The sequence below is a fragment of the Leopardus geoffroyi genome, chromosome A3 (assembly GCF_018350155.1).
Source record: "Leopardus geoffroyi isolate Oge1 chromosome A3, O.geoffroyi_Oge1_pat1.0, whole genome shotgun sequence".
Classification (NCBI taxonomy): Eukaryota; Metazoa; Chordata; class Mammalia; order Carnivora; family Felidae; genus Leopardus; species Leopardus geoffroyi.
In genome coordinates this window covers 84,180,050-84,200,342 of record NC_059336.1, presented here as the reverse complement: position 1 = coordinate 84,200,342, position 20,293 = coordinate 84,180,050, and the positions used below count along the sequence as shown (strand labels likewise).

At 38.5% G+C, this 20,293-nt stretch overlaps 2 long non-coding RNA genes across 3 annotated transcripts in view; one reads left to right on the top strand and one right to left on the bottom strand.

The window, feature by feature from the left end:
• Window positions 1-13,545, top strand: part of LOC123580876 — a 599,338-nt gene extending 585,793 nt beyond the window's left edge. Inside the window, exons 10-11 of the long non-coding RNA XR_006703511.1 lie at window positions 10,483-10,680; window positions 13,336-13,545. This is a non-coding gene — a long non-coding RNA (uncharacterized LOC123580876). The remainder of the gene's footprint in view (window positions 1-10,482; window positions 10,681-13,335) is intronic.
• Window positions 10,969-20,293, bottom strand: part of LOC123580877 — a 92,744-nt gene continuing 83,419 nt past the window's right edge. For both annotated transcript variants that reach the window (XR_006703512.1, XR_006703513.1), the window contains one exon: window positions 10,969-19,025. This is a non-coding gene — a long non-coding RNA (uncharacterized LOC123580877). The remainder of the gene's footprint in view (window positions 19,026-20,293) is intronic.

Genomic DNA, 20,293 nt, shown 5'->3' with positions numbered 1-20,293 from the left:
TTTTTATTCTTGCTGAACTCCAGGACTTAGAAATAGACATATTTATTTAGTTTGGCCTACATCTAGTATGTGTCGCTCGGTCTGTTCTTCAGAGTTGATTGTATCTCTTAATCTTCTACACATGCAACCAAGGACCTCAGTGATGAGGGCATTGGAAGAATCTAAACAAACAATAAATTCTGGCTACAAGATTCCCTATAAATGGAGTGCTTAGTAAAATAATGCTTGGGAACGTGATTTTGGATTGATTAGATCTTTATGAAGTCACCAAATTATAAATTTCCAGCACTTGCCGTAACTGGTAATATTTTTTTTTCTTGTCTCCTGAAATATTTGTGATCAGTATTTTGTACATGATAAAACAAAATAATTTCTTCTTTTGGGAAGCAAATGCGATCCAGTACTATGGTTCAAAGAAACCTAGAAGCCATGATGTCTTTCTGCCGAATCCTGGAGCTTCAATTATTACTCACAGATCTTCTCTTTTCCTTGTATTGCCCAAACAACTTAGCCATTCGACAAGTGTTTGTTAAATATCTACTGTGCTCTAAGGACTGAGAAAAGGATGGTTAGTCCTCATGAGAAGATGCAGTAACAATACAGCATAAAAGCTAGAAACCCAGGATGCAATGGAAATGCATAAAGAGAGTGTAAATACCAGGAAAACACATCAAAATGTTGGAGCAGTTCTCCCTAAGTGGTGGGACTTCAGTTAACTCTTTGCAGTTAAATCTTGTATTTCAAGGTCTTTTCCAAGCTTTATTTAATGGCCAAAAATATTTTTATAAAGGGAATTCTAAAAAGAAAATATATTTTTAGTCTATTCCTATGCTAAGTTTTAAGATATTTTAAATAGATAAAAATATTTTTAATATCAAAATAAATTTTCAGATTTATTCTGTCACAAGGCATCATTTTTCAGGCTATGGCCATAGACCCCATTCGACCTAATGAAGTCACCATTGGATAAACACCCTTCTGAATTTAAAAAGGTCTCAGGCAGCTCTCACCTCCAAGTTGCCCCCCGCCCCCCGCCCCCGACCATGAGATCTCATCTAACTTCTTCCAGCTCTTGGCAGAAACCAAAGAATATAAGCTGGAGTCACATGAAATTTTAGAGATTCCATAAATTTATCCTCTGATTCCTTCCCCAGAACCTCTGATGTCAACAAAACAACAGATAACATTCATTTGTCTAAGAAAAATCAAAAGCATCAGCAATTATAACAAAATAGAAAATCATGATTATGTCTAAAGACCAAGATGATTTAGATGGAAACCAACCTGAGGCAACAACCAGAACCTTTGCAGATGCTCTGTTATTGGTGTCTGTTTGGTAGAGTATTTTTTTCCAGTGTGAAGGAAAAAATTATAGTTCTCGTTTCTTTGCAGTGCTAAAAGTTAATCAAGAATAATTTTTCCATGTGTTAAATGCGTTTCCTAGTAATAAAATAATAACACATGCTTGTTAGAACTTAAAGTCCAGAAAAAGTTTAATAAAGAAAACAAAATCCCACATAATCCAGCTGAGAAATGCCCACTTTTACTGTTAAGTCCCTGTATAGTTGGTTTTATCCTCATTGTAGTGTATCCTGAGCTTTTCATTTAACAGTGTTTTGGAAGCATGTCGTTACTATTTTTTTTAATGTTTTTTTTTAACGTTTATTTATTATTGAGAGACAGAGAGACACAGAGTGTGAGCAGGGGAGAGGTAGAGGGGGAGACACAGAATCCAAAGCAGGCTCCAGGCTCTGAGCTGTCAGCACAGAGCCTGACGCAGGGCTCAAACTCACAAACTGTGAGATCATGACCTGAGCTGAAGTCAGTCACTCAACCAACTGAGCCACCCAGGTGCCCCTTTATTTATTTATTTAATTATTTATTTATTTAGAAAGAGGCAGAGAGAGAAGGAGAAAGAGAATCCCAAGCAGACTCCACACTGTCAGGGCAAAGCCAGAGGTAGGGCTTGAACTCACGAACTGTGAGATCATGACCAGAGCCAAAATCAAGAATCAGATGCTCAACCGACTGAGCCACCCAGGTGCCCCGTGTCATTATTTAAAAAAAATTTTTTTTTCATGACTATAATACTCTATTGAGTGACTATATCACTTAGCAATGTTTCTTATTTCTGTATATTTAGATGACTTCTATTATTTTACTATTATGTTATAATGAATGTTTTACGTTAAGAATAGCTTATCTAAAGGACTCAACAATCTAAAGGACTCAATAATCATAAATCAAGATCAAGGAAAAAGTTTGAAGACACTGATACATGTTTTTACAGGTTATAAGTGACAAATCATCTTTGGTTTCCCACCTTTATGGTATTTTTTACATGACCAACTAATTTAATAACACCTACATTTGTAAGTACTTCAATCTATTTGTTTTAATATCCTGCTTTATTTCACAAATTCTTTAAGGGAACTTAAAGTTTTTCTTCTTTAATAGAATATGTATTAGTTCTATTTGCTGCGTAACAAATTATCCCCAAACTTAGCTTAGACTAACATGTAGAGTCTCCCACAATTTGTGTGGGCCAGGTGTCCAGGTACAGACTACTGGGCAATTCTGGTTGGAGGTGTCTCACGAGGTTCTTGCCAGCCTATCAACCGGCAGTTAGTCTCTCAAATTCACTTCTAAGCTCACTAAAATTGTAGTTGGCAGACCACAGTTCCTTGCTGGCTGTTGGGTGGAGGCCTTGGTTTCTCACCTTGTGGGCCTCTCCAAAGAGGTCCTCATGACATGACAACTGCTTCCCCCAGAATGAGAGATCCAAAAGAGACATAAAGATAGAAGATACCCCAAACAGAAGCTACAGTCTTGTGTAACTTAACCGTATCATCACTTTTATTCTCTTCTCTTGGTCACACAGGCTAACCTCAGTACAGTGTGGGAGAGGACCACACGAAGGTGTGAATACCACGGAAGGGGGTCATTTGGGTTTTATGTTGAAACCAAAAAATCTTGGAGACTGACTACCACATAGAGCAATTTTTGTGAGGACCCAAAATGTGTATGCAATAATCTTTTGTCAAAACTATCTTCATGTGCCTCTACTTACAAAAGAGTTTAGGGGTGCCCGAGTGGCTCAGTCAGTTAAGCCACCGACTTTGACTCAGGCCATGATCTCACAGTTTGTGGGTTCAAGCCCCACGTCGGGCTCTGTGCTGATAGCCCAGAGCCTGGAGCCTGCTTTGGATTCTGTGTCCCCCTCTCTCTCTGCCCCTCCCCCTGCTTGCAGTCTGTCTGTCTGTCTGTCTCTCTCTCTCTCTCTGTGTCTCAAAAATAAACATTAAAAAAATAAAAAAAGAAAAGAGTTTACCATTACATGGTAAATTTGGATATTCGAATATCCTACAACTGAGCAACTCTAGTCCTGGTTTTGACTTACTACAGCCTTTCAGTCTTTCGTGTGTCCGCCAGGGCTCATGTAGAAGAATGTTCTGGGCAGCAGTGCTTGCAATAGCAATCAATCAATAACAGTCCAGATTCCCGTAATAGAAAAAATAAAATAAAATAAATGGTGGGGTATTGATATAATAAAATGCTACACAGCAGTGAAACTGAATGGACAAGAGCTGCCCACCTCACTACAGTTAGTTGCATCTGTTGAATGCAAAAAGCAAGACACAGAATATATTATACTACAATCCATTAATATAAAATTCCTGAAAGATAAAAACAAGTTAATGTATGGTGAAGAGGTCCATTTATAAGAACTGAAATGATGAAGTGAAGCAAGTATATAATGATCCAAAGGTCAGGAGAGCAGTAACCTCCTGAGGGGAGGGACGGGAATGTGCTTAGGAAGGCTTACAGGGAACTCTAAGATACTGGCAGTGTTCTAGTTTTTAGTCTGGGGTGCTGAGAATATAGGTGTTCACCCTATTTTTTTTAATCCGCAGAAATGTTTTTACACTCTTCCATAGGTATGATATATTTTACAATAAAGTAAGTTTTCGAATCACATTGTGTAGTAAATATATTTCAAGAATACTTCCAACAAGAAAGTAGTAGTTAATGCCTACTAAGCACTTACTATGTAATAAGCACCGTGATAAGCCTGTTGTGTGATTTTGTTTTCACTTTAATGCTCACAACAGGTGGAAGGTAAACTTTATTCCTTTTTCCCCTCACTTGCCAAATGAGAAAACTTGGAAGTTATGGAAATGAAAACACTTGCCCAAGGTTACACAACCAGCATGTCGTGGAGCTGGGATTCAAACCCAGGCAGGACAGTTCTGGAGCCAGCCACCCTAAGCGCTACATTAAAACTAGGTTTTATGGGGCACTGGCGTGGCTCAGTCGGTTAAGCATCCAACTCTTGATTTCGGCTCAGGTTTGTGAGCTCAAGCCCTGGGTCGGGCTCTGGGCTGACAGCATAGAGCCTGCTTGGGATTCTCTCTCTTGCTTTCTCTGTGCCTGTCCCCTGATCTCTCTCTCTCTCTCTTTCTCTCTCTCTCAAAATAAACATTACAAAACAGTTTTAAAAACTGAGCTTTGCTCCTAGATTTAACTCCGTGTATAAAATGATGAAATGCACTGCTAACTTGCTTACGTGTTAGAATGACCTCTGAATGGATAGCTCATCCTTGCACCGGTGAATGGGCCCACCCTCACAACCCCTCAAGGCTCTCCCATCTCTCTCCACTGTTCCCTGATGATGAAATACCCCTCACCTTCCTACCAGGGTTCCAGATGGCTCTCTTGTAAACACCAACCAAGTCATAGGGCACATTTACTGAGCATCTACTCGAAGTCACCTACTATAACTCGTCTAAGTTCATAGATACATTAACGCATTGGAGCCTCGCAACCACTGCCTGTGGTAGATGTTCCTATGATACCCATTTTACAGATGAGAAAACAGGCTCCGAGACAATGAGCCAATAGTTACAATAGCTTTTAGGTGGCACCACCAGGATTCAAACCCAGGCTCCAGAGCCTATGATCCTACTCACTAATACACTGCCTCCCATGAAATACTATGCTTCAGGCAAAGGCAAATAAGGGGGAAAAAATTGGCTCCTTTTCTAAAGAAACATTGTATCAAATAGAGAGACCTCAGTGATGTTCTAAAGAATTTCCATTATCAGATTTTCTTAAGGTGTCAGAAAATTGTAACATGTACTAGTGTATTAGGAAAAAAACATGACGGTTTCATCTCAGAGGTGGTAAGAACAATACAACTGCGCTTGAGTTTTTAATTTAACTTTGTTACAAGTTCACTGTCTTTAACACATCTAAAGCTAACAAGAGTTAATTCAACTAGTTAGCATCCACAGGCATGTCATTCTCATGTACTTTAAGTCACTTTTTTTAGGAGTGGAGAATGATATTTTATATATTAGTCTAAATCTAACCTATATGTAAAGCTCTCGAACAAAAGATATCAGGTTGAAAAAGACAATATCTCTGCCCACAGGGGTCCACACTAGCGGGAGACAAATAATTACAGTGCATATAATGACCATTCAACATCTGAGGTTCTCAAACAGGGGAATGTACTCTAGAAGTGACCAACTCCATTTACGCTGCCCTAAAAATCAGGTGACTTGAACTGAACCATGCAAGATAAGTGTACTCACCAGGTGGGAAAGGAAGGGAAGGGCATTCCCAGTAGAGAGCACAGCACGTCAAAAGTCTGGAGGCATATGAGAGTATCACCTGTATAATTTTTTGCTGCCAGAGTGCAAATTGCTTAGGGGGACATGGTGGAAAAGACCAATCAGCAGGGCATTTGCCTAAGTGGTTGGACTTGAGGGTAACGGGGAGTCTTAAAGAGTTTTAAGCAGAAAAGAATCATGTTTATTACTTTATAATGATAACTCTGGTGAAGCAAGGAGGCTGGATTACAGAAGGGAGAGCCCGGCTATAGTTCAGTCAAGCAAAACCAGGAGTCTGAACTAGGCTACCTTATAAAATAAGTGGTATTTCCAGCCCCATTTTACAGATGAGAACATCAGGGCACAGAGGAGAAAAGTCACTTCTCCAGGGCTGCAAACAGCTGGCAAACAGGAGCCAGGATTCACACCCAGAGGGTGGGAATGTAACACCCCTGCACCCGTTTCTGCTCTGCCAGGCTGGGTGGCCATCGAGGTAGATGAGGTGGGAGAGAGTGGAGGCAGGCAGGAAGCCCTCAACCCAGAATGCTGTGTGGAGTGACGGTGCCCCCAGTTAAACAGCAGGTGTATCACAGAGGAGAAGTAGGTCGGGTGAGGGACCAATGAGTCTAGCGTCAGTCGTGTGGCCCAGAAGGACTGGGAGAGGTAAGCTGAGATGCCGGGACTGTGGAAGACACCAGGCCCAGGCATCAGGAAGGGCGTGGGCTGGAGAAAACCAACCCAGACACAGAGTACCACTAAGGAGACACCATTCCACGCAAGATCCTCACCATGAAGACAGAGAACCTGAGCCCCCAAGAAGCAACTCAGAAGAAACAGCTCTGGGGCCAGTCTCGCGCTCAAATTCTGGCCTTAGATGCATGTTCTGGGACAAGTTTCTTCACTTTTCAAACCAGAGATTTTCAGTTATAAATAAAGACTGCCAATATTTAATTTGCCACCTTGTTGTAGGATTAAAAGTAATATGTATCTAAAGCACCTAGTACAATTGCTTTCCAAAAGTAAGTTCCCAAGTAATGGTAATGTGATGGTTGTCATCATTATTATTTAAAGGGTTTATTAAAGAGGAGGCTATAGAAAATGCTCTGGGCTGCCAGCCCAATTACTCTCTTGATAATTTTTCCCAAAAAATTCTCCTACCTATATGGAATTTTCACTAATTTTTCCACCCAAGAAGCTCTTTTGAGGAACATGAGTTGGCCTTTTTTTGAAAAACCAGTTCTCTATTAGCCAAAAGAAAAACCTGGAAAAATCAGCTAAGGATGACACATATGTTTATGTGATAAAATATAAAAATATTGATTGAAAAATCAAGAGCCACATTTTCCTAGTGTCTTAAATGACAGGCGAATTCGTGGTGCGTTTCATTGCATATAATGGAGAATTGGGACAGGAGTGATAGAAAGTACATTGTCAGCCATGGTCACCTTGCTCAGGATTTTTTTTTAGTTTATTTGTTTTTTGAGAGAGAGAGAGAGGAGAGAGAGAGAACCGGTGGGGAGGAGCAGGGGACGGGGGGGCAGAGCAGCAAGCCACATGCGGGGCTCGAACTCACGAACAAGGGAGATCATGAACTGAGCCAAAGTCAGACCGACAGGGCCACCCAGGCACCCTTTGCCCAGGATTTTCTATTGTGACAATATCCATGTTCACAGGGGCCACATCTGCCATGGAGGACAGTCTTTCAGGAGTCACAGACAATTTTGAGATTTAAAAATCCAGCAGAAAAGATTTGGACTTGGGAATAAAGTAGAAGCCTTGAAGACTGAAGGATTCGTAACCATTTATTTATCACTTTGTCATTTCCAACTTCGTCAGACATGTTTTTCTTTGGGATTCAATGTGGTGACTAACAACATGGTTATTTAAGTCAAAGACCTTGGGTTTGAAAAATTACAGTAGAAAAGAATTTCTGGTAAAATGACTCCAATTCACATCTCTCTCTCTCTCTCAGACACACACACACACCCCACAAAGTTCAAAACACAAACAAATACACTGAAGAGGAAAAAAAGGACATACAAAATAAATGAAATTTATTGTTTAATTTGTTTGTGTCTAAGATAATGTTTGGTAAGGATATGAAGATAAGCAATGTAGAAAAAGTGAAAAAAGAAAAAAGAGAAAAGAAGTGCCAATCTCTCCTATTAGAAATAAGGAGAGATATTTTGAGACAAAAATCTTTCTTCCTTCCCCACTAAAGATGTTTGGCCTTTTTAGTTCTCTTTTCTGAACACGGCTGTGGAGCATCAGATTCCACTGGTTCTCGCGCCTTCCATGCCCCCGCCCTCACCCACGCTTATCTGAATATATAAGCCTGCCCTTTGCTCAGATTTATGGGTCGGGCCAGGGCTGTGTGTATTTACAGTGTTCTGACCTGAGGACCCTGGGCTGAAAGAGAAGAGGAGGAAACTGGGCCCATTCCATAAACAGAGACAGATAGGAGGGGGAGGTAAAAGGCTTTGCTAGCACTTAACATTTTTAACTATTTGGCCAAGCTTAAGAATTAGCGATTAGATTAGCAAGAAAACCCAGAGATACGGGTGCAGACGTTGGGGGGAGTCAATTGTGTATTTTTGCTTTAGTCTGGCTACTTGGAGGTTCTAGGCTGGGTGGGGGGAGGGGGTGGGTAGGAGTGGGGTTGGATTTAAGGTGGAAGGTCCGAAAGAAAATGGATACGTCCGATACAGAGGGAGCTATAAAATGCTTTGGGAAGACAGAGAGTCTACAAAAATGAGGATATAAACAACATTTAATAAGTTGGAAAATGTCTCCAACCACAAGTCGCACTCCTTGTGCGAAGCAGGGCTGCTTGCATTTTTTACGCTGTAATTGGTTAGAGAAGAAAAATCTCCCACTCTGTGCTTAAATGAGAACACATTGCCATAGATTACCAAAACCCAATCAGTTTTGAGTTGAAATATTTTTCTCAGCGCCTGGTGGCCACTTGAAAGCAATTCCATTTTCAGACAGGGCCGCCTGGTAAATGGGCCATCCCTGTGCAAAGCCGCTGGCACACACACCAGTTCAAATAGGAAGTACAGAGCGGTCGAATCCTGAGCGGCCTTTGGCGCCCAAAAACTGACCCTCCTTCCCCAGGGCCACATCTTTGTGCCCGGGCAAAATGTGAAGGCACAACTTGTGTTGGGCTATTCCCAAATAATTTACTTGCTGAAAGACTTGAGTTCACGTGGAAAAACTGACCCACAAGCCGACTAAATTAGAAATACTATGGCATCCTAAGTAAAGTATCATATTCGTGGGAGACCCCCAAGAGCAAAGCGACTGGGACAACAGAGTAAGTGACTCCTCTACAAATCAGTTTACACTGGGATAGAGCAAAGGGCTGTCACAGACATGAATTAAGCTGCTGTGATTGGAGAATTTGTGAAATGTCCTCAAACTGTGTCTTTCTGCTCATCATCACTTTTGATGTCTTTTCAATCATTCTTCCGTGATGTTACCTATTAAAGCATCTGCAGGAATGATGATACTGTTTGATTGGAATTTTTTGCTTTAACTAAGTTATGCTCTGGGTAATGAAGAGGGTTATTCTTACAGCCCACTCTACATAGGTTTCTGTGATTTGGACTGAATTATCACTAATAACTGCATGAGAAAATGCATGTACTTAGCACTGTGTGTGGCACTTCATGAATGTTAACGTGTTTGTTATCTTGTATAATTCTAATGTTCTCTATGATTATTAAAATCACCAGTCAGATATCCAAAGTAAATTCTAAAACTGAACTTTGAAAAAACTCACACAAAAGGCACTTCGATGCACTTTCCTTTCCATTGATGTTTGGCATTCAATGTTGAAAAATTACACATAATAGTCAAAGCACTGGAGCTAAAGAAGGTATTTGATTATTACTTGGGTAACTATTGATTATTACCTGGGTGCAAGCCGACTGTAACAGTGAAAACTTGGGCAAAAAAAAAAAAAAAAAAAGATGAATGGGAAGGACTACCCTAACGAGGTTGCATTTCTAAAGTAAAATGAAATATATAATAGTCTAGGAAACTAATATTTTCTTGCTATTGTGTCTGAACTTTTCTTTAAAATAATGAAACTTCCGCTTTGTAAATAACGCATGCTCAAAACAGATGCAATCACATGAGGCATATTTAGGAGGAATTTTGGGACAATTACATCACAGCTAAAATCCTTTCCTTGTCATTTCTGTTGAGATCCATTTGCTGGTGAAATAATTTTTTCTCTAATATGGTGTGGATCATAGCAACAGTGGGTTCAGATGTAACCATTTAGGAGCAGAGGCCTAGCTCAGTATGCCAGAAAAAAAAAAAAAAAAAAAAAAACACGCACCACAAAGAACATTGAGATGAATGGCTCTATTTTATGAGCCATAAAAGTTTTATTCATCTTGACACTGAAACAGGTTTAGGCAGTGAGTTGACACGCCTTAAATAAATAAGTGGAATTAATTCCCCAGCCCTTGAAACAATAGCAGCATGCACGTAGAACGGAGAAATGCCCCATTGTTTCCTGTGGCTGCCTGATATTGATATTATTTGTGTTTTTCTGTGCTGCTGCCTCAGGGGCCTGGTTGATCCACTTCAGATTCATCCCCTGTTTTATTAGAGGTTGAAAAAGGTTCAAGACCTGTTTGTACCACAGCTCCCACCGACAGCTAAGGAACCAGTTTGGCGTCTGGTTTGTCTGTTGTTTTACTGCTGACCTTCAAATCAACTTTAACCCCTGACCTCTGGAGGCATCTATCATGACAAGAGGCTGTTTAACACAAATGGTGCCCATTTATAGGGGAAGAGACTCAGAAGATTTCCTTTTTATGAAGAATTTAGTTTTTCACCCCTCTTTTCTCAGTCACCACAGGTGAAATCCCTCTTAGCAGCTGGCTTATGAAATAATGTGAAGGGAGGCCTTAATGAGCAGAAAGCACCCTCAGCTGGAGATAAATATATGCAAATGAGATGCACAAACAAAGGAGCCTGGACAGAGAAATATCTGCAATTCCAGCAAAATGCTGCCTGCAGCTCGAAGATGAACAGCTTTGATAAAATGGTAACAAAAAGCACCTTTTTATCCTCCAGCGTGTTTTACATTGCAATAGACCATTGTCATTGCAACCCAGTGGAGCATGCAGAGGTTTTCTGCACTGTTTCAGAAAACTGTTTAAACATTTGTTTTAAGGCATTCATGAAATATAATCAATGGACTGCTTCTCTGTTGTTGTTGTGATTTTTTTTTTTTTTTTTTTCTGAGTGTGTTTTAGATGTTGCTGTAGTTATTTTACCTGTTGGTCTTTTCGGGGGTTAACGTTGCTGTCTCGCTATGCTATTTCACTTTTCGGTGACTGTTCCCTCCACTGGCTAGAATGACTTTTTTTTTTTTTTATTTCAATGGAAAGAGATTTCAAGTTAATAACTAGTAAGAATCGGCTTTGAGGAAGGGTTTGAACCATCACGGAGCAGCACCCAAACAACTCGTTTTAATGATGGCAATCAAGTGTGTAGAGCTAATTCAGAGACAGGCATGGAACATGCTGATTTTAATAAGCTTTCAAAAGGCAATCTCTAACTTTTAAAAGTCTCTTTTTAATTTAATCGTCCTTGGTTCATACGATGCCAAAACAAACAAAACCATTAAAATATGTTTTCAATATGTATCCGCAGTGTTATTTGATAGTGTTTTAAATTAGCATTGTGTTGGTAAAATATTGATTTGATGAGCTTTAAAAATGGAAGAGCTAAAATCATCGACCTATTTGGGGGAAAAAGGAACATTTTTCCTCTAAAGAGGAATTAAGCCCCAGCCCCAGGATCTTGCCAGAGAGAGGCTGGACCATGACACGGAAGGAAATTGCTGCGTTCGAGCATACGTATTACGTTTAGGTTAATAATCAAAGCGGTGAAGGTGAGAGAAGAAACACTATCTATACACTTCACATGTGTCAAAACACTATTGCCCTAAAAGCTCGGCAAGATTTGGTTCTTTCATTTATAATACAATCCTAGCATTCTGCGGTAGAGATGTACGAGGGTCTTTACATTTCCTTTGCCTAAATTATTTCATCTCGGTTGCTTGCACTGGAGTAGAGACATTTCTTCTGAGTACTGTGTAGCTTTCACATTTTATGTGCATTTCATCAGGCAAATGTCAAATTTGCTAATAACAAGAAAATCTCCTCATTTTTAATCATGCCACTCCTGTTGCATGGGGGTGGGGGGGTGGAGAAGGGGGTGGAGGAGGGAACATAAATGCATTGAGCAGTCTGACCAAAAGAAGAAGGAGAAAAATGCTTATTTGGGTTTTAAAATGACACATGCTCGGTTCTATCAATGTCTGCATCAGTGCATCATTAAATTCAGGATTTCAGGAGTTAATAGAAACTTGGTTATATTAGGGATGCTTTTCCAAGCCCAGGTTTGAAGCAGCATAATTATGTTCAACTGCTGTTGTTTGGAAAGGGCGAACAGCATCTTAGGCACAGAACAATGAAATTACAGCTGAGATTTAGGTTAGCAAAAGCCGTCTTCTCCAGGCTTTTATGATTCATTATTTCCCATTAAATACAGTATTAGAAGCATACACTGGATAGCTCATGGTTGCTGCTCTCGGAGCACATTATCTATATTACACAGGTCTGGGGAGCAGAATTAGAAAACTTTGGGGGAATGAGCAATATGTGTTTGCTGATAGAAGTACCATATGGCTCATCTTCTTCAATTGCTTTCATTGCGACTCTGATGCTGGAGAAATTAAAGTTTTATTTGATGTGGCACAGCTTAATGAACTGTCTTCTGTTAGGAAAATTGAATATGTTTCCTGTTATTTGAGCACAGAGCCTCCATGGTTTGGCTGATGAGGGATGCATTATGTATTGTTTATTTAGCATTTTGAAAACAAAAGCAAGATATTGAAGGTAAAATTGATTACTGCTGGATTGCATTATATAATCAAGTTTTCTCCTTTTAAATTTCCCTTCACAATCCTTTTGTAGTGTTTTCATATGAGATTGTTGCATGGTTTTTTTGTTTTTCAGAAATACACAGGGCTTGGTTTTTATCAAGATACCTTTATTTGTAAACAAGCCACAGGAAACTCTAAACTCAGTAGTGTTACATTTGTAAAGTTCGAAGGAGAATGTTTGGGGATAATGAACATATTCAGCTTGTGTGAATCTAATTGCAAAACTTCCAGTTTACCCCCAGTTGGTTTAGGGAATCCAACATTTGCTAGTTGAAAGGGGGATGTCACTCTCTTTTGTCTGAAAGAGACCACTTCAGAACATGCTGGGGAGGGGCCATAAGGAAGGGAAGAGTTTTTTAATATTTGCAAATACAAACCTCAAAATATCAAATGTAAGATTTTTGAGTTAGTTGTAGGTAAATGAAAAGACCACATTCAACCTGTGAATTAAAAGAAAAAAGGAAGCGTATACACCATGAATTTAGATTTTCTTTTTTTTACTAAATAAATCTGATTAAAGAAACCGATCAAAAATATACTTACATGATGAGAAAATTGGCACGTCAATCCATGTGAATGGTCTCCATTCCCTGAAAGAATCTGCAAAGAGATTCATTTAGCATTTTGTTTAATTTCCCCATTTTTGTTTGGGATCTGATTGTTTTAGAAATATGAAATCTGACTGATCTCTAAATGATTTTACACCGAATGTAAAATCATCTAATTGCTGTTTCTCTCATTTTCCAGTGAGAAATAATCCTCATATGTGCTGATGACAAGCACACGAACCGGCAACAAGCAAGTAGGATAAAAAATAGTTAAAATGAATCAACATTTATCTGGAAGATACAGTCCTGACCCTAAAAAAAAAGAAAAAAAAAAGTCATTTATCTTCTGTGTCCTGTGATGTTTTGAAGATTCTGGCAAATATGGCAGTTAAACAAACTTCTCTCACAATCTAAATACTGTCTGTTCAAGAGAGGCTTCCAATGTTTATAGCTCATAAGTAAAGAAAAAAAAAAAAAAACTCTGGTATTTTACCAAGAGTAGTGCTCTTGAAAATGTCTCCGAACAAAGTGTTTAAGCAAAACTTTGGCCACAGATACTCTCAATTCCTCATTCTTCCTCTGATTTTTTTTCAGTGAGGTATTTTCATAGTCTATCATTATCTTCCCTTTCTTGAAATTAACAAATTAATTTCAAAAAATTAACGCCTGACTATGACCTGGTCATACAAACTTCCTTCAGAAACAGTTGAGAAGAAAACATCACATTTTTATGAACCCCATCTCCTGCCAGGGGCCTCAGAGGAGGAACACCATTATGCATTGTTATCAGCGTGGTGTAATTTGACTGTTGACAAAGTATCCGTGGCAGTGAGAATGAGCGCAGTTAGAAGGGTGGCGGATTGTAATCAAGAAGATGCTTAGCTGTGCAACACTGCATCTTGAGCAGATTTGAATCAACATTGCCTTAAGGGGACACACACACATACCAAAAGAAAAAAAAATCCATTAATTTTTAGAGGAAAATTAGAGTGGCACTTGATGAAGTAAAATTTGACATGCGTTAATTGCTCCGCAGCTCTCCTAATTAGAGATTTTCAAATTCTTTTACTGCTGTCACCATGATGGCACATTGTCTTGCTGGACAAATACTGAAATTGCACATTCGTTTCATCGGGAAGTTTTATGGAGGAAGATTGGACCGTGTCCTCTAGTCTACTTCCAAAAGGTGGACAGCTGGAGAGTAAAGAGGGGTTTTCGGCATTACCTTCACCAAAGATAAAAATAGGCTTGTTAAAACAGTTTCTGTTACAAGACTTAATGTAAAGGAAGTAGGTGCTGATGCAATTTTCTTCAACAGGCGGAAATGTTCCTTTGATACTCATGCCTCTGCTGCATATGAAATATTTCAGGTGGGAAGAAAAAAAACCAGTGAAATGCTGCATTATAGACACGTTCTCATATTTCTACTTACAGTCTTCAGAAATCAGAGAAAGGGGATTTTGAAAGGCCATGTCACATTTTTCCCAGGTCTGAAGTGGAGGGCAACAGCATTTCTGGTCCCCCTTCTTATCTAATAGTAATGATGCTGCTCTTTGGCCCTCAGGATGGCACCAAATATGATCCCATAATAATTTTGGTTTCCCTTTTTCAACCCCTCTGTCTAGCCCTTGAACCTCTCTTAATTCATTAACATATCGAGTTTTTTCAATTTTCTATTTTCTTGCAATAACAATATTAATGCCGGGGTGAAAGCTTGATTGGAGCTAAATTACTTGTTACCTGCTGGCATTTATTTATATGGCATTGAATTATAAAGCTTTGCTATTGTCATGCCTTGGGCGAATTGTTTATGACACCAGTAATAGGAGTAATTGTTATTGTTGAAATTACCTGTCAGCTACCCATAGCAGTGGCCCTTGTCCCACTGACAAATAGTGACAAGGGAGAGGTGTCCTCCATGCGTCCCCCTGATGGCTTCTCCTCTGATAATAAGAAGTGCAGGGCCTCTGATAATTTGCCTGTCACTGTTGAGCGCAGCTCAGAGAGAGTTAGCCAAATTGTTGTCATTCACTTTGACAAAGACAGCAAGATGCTCCTGTGCAAGAGGAGGATTATCAAAATAGATGAAATCGCTTCCACACCCTTTGTTTGTTTGGCTCAAGAATTGCCTGGCTTTGTATGAGGTTGTGAGATCAGGGTCCGGTTCTGGGAATACCTCTGTTCATTCTAAGATGAGGATCCCCGGGAAGAAAAGGCCCTTCAGAAGACTCACTATTTTGCAATTTGCATTAGCTATTTAGAAATTATTTTTGGATATAAAGAAAAAGTCAATAAAATTGTAACAAGAAGTCTGTGGACGTGTGGGCGAATGCATTAGTTTAAAGCACATGTGAAATCCACACCTTTTCTCTCCTGCCTTCCTTTTATCCCTCTTTTTTGTTTTTGATCCACGCAGGCATTCAAATTCAGGAAGTGTGCAAAAACGCACAAATTTCCCAGGTGCGATCAAGTTTTCTTTAAAACTGTAGAAATCTGCATCTTTGACTCTTAAAGCCTTTCAAGATTATACAGTCAAATTTAGGATTATTATTTCAAATGGCTGTTTCCTTTCCATAAATTATCTTTTATTTATGTAATATCTTCATGTGTAAAGAGATAAATGAAACGTAGTTCCAGGTACGAAGCATCAATTATCACAGGCTAACAGAGGAAGCAAAACGACTCTGTTATTGCCAGAGCTCCAATATAAATATTTGCATTTTAAAACCCCTTGGTTGCAGCCTGTGAACCTGTCATAGAGGAGAGAGGGGGACATGGGAGTGGGGGACGGGGTCTGGGACTGTCCACATCTGAAAGAGAACTACTTTAAAGTAATCAAACCTTTGCTCTTATAAAAACCAAAATCATTCTCACCATTGCACAAAAAGCATCATTTCACGCTAGGAAAATTCTTATTTTTAAGGGGCCTGTGAGGTTATTCCTCATAGATCTTGACAAATACTTTCTGTTATAAGACGTTGAAAAGAAAAGATATAACTAGGATAAATGTAAAATATTGGCTCCTTATAGGATAGTAATCATCTGTTTATTGGTCTCTACCAGACAAGTAATGACCAAACCCAGCATTAAGTGCCAGCAACATTGCCTTGGGCCCTTCCCCTCCTAACACTGGCCATCATCTGATTAGAGAACCTCAAAGAAGTCACTATTGCATAATTTTCTGGGTCTTAACAGTGCAGGTTGGCTGGCAGGAAAACTACCTAGGAGGGTTGATAAAGCAACAGTGAAACATGATTTTATTTACTCCACTTACACCGTGCTCTCTGAAAAAAGTCTCTGAGTATCTCAGACGCTGGTGGCTGCACAAGGAACCTAAAATTGGTTCAAATAGGAATTGTGGGAGATGTGGGAGAGGCAGCGGGGCTGGGGGAGGGGGGCAAGACAGGAAAAGTAAAATTATCCATCTCTTAAAGCTTTCCATGAGCTGCACCTAGAAGTAATTAACAACATTGTTATGGGCATCTAGACCTTTTCTTAGGTGTTCTGTATTTAAAGCAGGTAAGTTTCTAGCAGTGCTAAAATCATAGATGCAAAAACATGATGATGGGAATAGAATGAGTTTTTAATTCCTAATAATAATGAAGTCGACGAAAGGCAACAGCTCACTGGTTAACCATGTTGAATGTCCCTGATTAACAAGTGGAAGGCAGTGACATAATTAAGAGGTTATCGGTAGTAATAAAAATGCTCAAACCTGTCTTGGAATGTGATCCCTTTAACAGATAATTTTTAAGAATGTAGCATGTCCTTGCTTTCTCTGTCGAGACACATGTTAGTGATCCCAGGAGGGAAAATAAACATACGTTTCTAAATGAAGATATTTAAAATGTACCCCATATTTCAGCGTGTTGCTGTAACCTGGTCTTTTTTATGTTCCTCCTATAAAACCTAAATTAAGCCTCTTAGGAGTGGTTTTGCTGTAGGCTTCGTCTAAAAACACAATACATTTTAAATGGTTCCAGTACTTGAGCGCACTTTAACATGTGATCACTACCGTGCATTCTCTTCCCCCCTCTTCCAAGCAGCAGGCTTTTAAAAGGATGAGCCTTCTTTAAAATTTAGCTTCATTTGAAATGTAAACTTTTAACAAATAGTAATTGCTCCTGTAGCTCTATTGATAAAGTGACTGGCAGCAAATCTTTTCTCTCTCGCGCTCTCTCTCCGACTCTGTCTCTGTCTCTGTCTTTCTCTCTCTCTCTCTCTCTCTCTCTCTCGTAACATTTTGAAACACCCATCAGTGTCAAAGGAAACTGCACACGTCTCCTTTGCTGCTCTAAATAAGGCTCAGCAATGTTAAGAAAAATGTCAGAAAAAGCTCAGTGGATTAAAGTAACATTTCTGCACCATGTCACGGAGAATGGCAGGGCAGACTGGTCTGCATAATTCTGAAAGATATCTTGTGTAAAATGCTTACTCTATAAACCAAATGAAATTTTATTTGGAAAGATTTTAGATTGTATTTGATAACATACAACATCCAGTTGTTTTTCTAGATCCTGTTATTCCTTAAGATGCCTTTGGTATGTATTTTTTAAATCAGAACAATAATACACTCTTCTCTTTGTAACATGTTTCTCCACCCGTGTGCAGCGTTAAAATACATTTCAGACTCTTCAAAGCATTTTTCTTTTCTTTCTCAAATTCCTAGGATGTTCATTCAGTGAAAGCAGTAAAAACGCTGCGCTTTTGCGCGTGCAAATTTATTGAGCTAATCAGTCCTTTTTCACCTTAAATAAAATTTGTATATAGCTTTGGAGATTCTCAGAACCGTTCGCTTATAGATATAAAAAATAGAGAGAGAGCATTTACATTTCATTCATGTATTAAAAATAAATTACTGGCTTGAGATTTTTAGTTTTGTTCTATTTTTTTAAAGAATATTCAATAATTGCAAAAGAGTATAACGGTAGTAACATATCTCATAGTATCATAAGTATGTAATTAAAACTTAACAGTTAAAAAAGAAAATAATTCACAGATTCATTACTGGATACCAACAGACACAGCAAAATTAGTTTTACAGAAACAAGGTAAATCTCAGCTGATTTTAAGTATAAACTTTTTCAAAACGGCTTAAAAATGAATTTAGACAAATCTGTCTCTTAACCTTTAAAGATTTCCTGCCTGTTTCTGTATGTCCTTTATTACATTAATTTTTTATTTAAATTACACCATTAACTGGATATGAATTTATCAAGAATACATGTATTGATTTATAAAACAGTACCATTAATTATTATAATAGCTAGATGTAGCTGATATTACAAAGCCATTTAAAGGTTTTTAATATAACTTGGACATACATAGATAGATAGACATTATGGACAAGACTACAATTTAAACTGGCTACTAGCAGTTAATGAAATCCTTGATTTATATTCTAGTTTAGAGATTGATTATATTGTTGCTTTGTAAAACTATTTATATTATGCCATTTTTCAAAGGATGTCTCAATAAAAAAGCTAAATAAAATATTCAGTCAATTCCCAAAGCAGATTTTGTTTTCTATATTTTAAATGCTAGTGAAAATAATTGATTGTGTGTGTTCCAAGCTTTGTCATTTCCATTCCAGAGGTGGCTTTCTTGATGGGAGCCTCGTTTGCAATGCACACTTTCACACACTCTTGATCCTTGCAGAAACAAACCCCTTCTCTTTATTTCATTACCAACATCGTTCCCGCCACCCCCCCCCCAAAAAAAAAAACAAACCCATGTATATTTCACAAAACCCGCACATCAGGACACATAAGTCTTTTTGGCATCTTTTATGTTATGCATTTTTTTTTTCCTTAAGGTTGTGGAAAACTGGGACTTACCCCAAAGCCGCAAAGCAGGCAATCACGAAGAGTATTTGGGTAAGAATGCAATCTGAAGAGAAAAAAAGAAAAATGAGGAAGAATATAAGCAAATAACTGTAACACTTTCAAATTACTTTTCAAATGATAATTAGCCAATGCATAGATTGAAAGTTAAATTCTTTTCACATTGTACTTGGTTTGGGTCTCCTAGTCTCTTTATTTATATCACTTTTCCTTGCCTGGCAACATATGTTACCGATTTATTATAGTATTTTTACTGTTAGCAGACAAATCTAAAGGCTAGCTGAGAAGGCTAGCTTCATCTGATGACTTTCACAACAACTGCAGGGCATCCTTGAGGGTGAGCCAATAGGCTCTTTTGAAGCTATAATACTATTAACCATTTTGATGCCGAAATATTCCTTATGGCTAAAGTTGTTTCTCTTTTTGTAGGTGCTCTGGGTTTTGCATATACAAAAGTTTAATGTAAATGATTTGTTTAGTAAATATTTCACTAGCCTTCTAAGCACTTTCTTCCATGTGTCCTAAGTTGCATAAAAGCCACATGAATGCTTTGGTTTCTTTATTTTCCCTTTCTTTTACAGGACACTGAAATCTGGACACACATTTATAAGTAAACAGCTATCAAGCATCAACTTAAGTTGTCACTTCCCCCTCCCCCACGCCATTAATTTTCTGCTATGCTACTAAAAGAAACAAATAATCTTTTAGAGTTTCAATGATCACATCTCTGATATATGTACAGTCCAGAGAAGTAAAGTTCAAGCAAGAGAGATTCTTTTTGACTAAGAATCTGAAATTACTTGGCAAATTAAAGGTGCCGTTTGTTATGGCCATTTCAATGGCTACGTGGTACTAGCCAAAGGTTTATGCCTTTTAATACGTACACATGAAAATGTTTTTGAATTGTATTTGTTGACTAAAGCTATTCATTTGAAAGCTGCCAAATAACAAACTTCCATCTTTGATCACCTGTAATTGACTTCAGACCAAATTAGCTAGTTACTTGAATTTAAAATCTTGTTTAAAAACAATCTCTTTCTCCACTTAAATGTCCCACGTGGCGTTCACTTCCAACTTCAGGTACATTTTATAGACTTTCTTCTGAGCATGCATGGCTTAAAATTTTAGAAATTAAATCTCAAATTTTGGAAGCCAGTGTTTCTGGTCTACAAGGTCCAGCTCAGCCACTAAAATTTTAATGTAATTTTGATATTAGAATTCAGCCAATAAAACCGAGATTATTCATGGCCACACTTAGGGGTCTCACTATCCAGAAAGTGCATTTTGAGGACCTGGAATGCACCCTGCACCTCT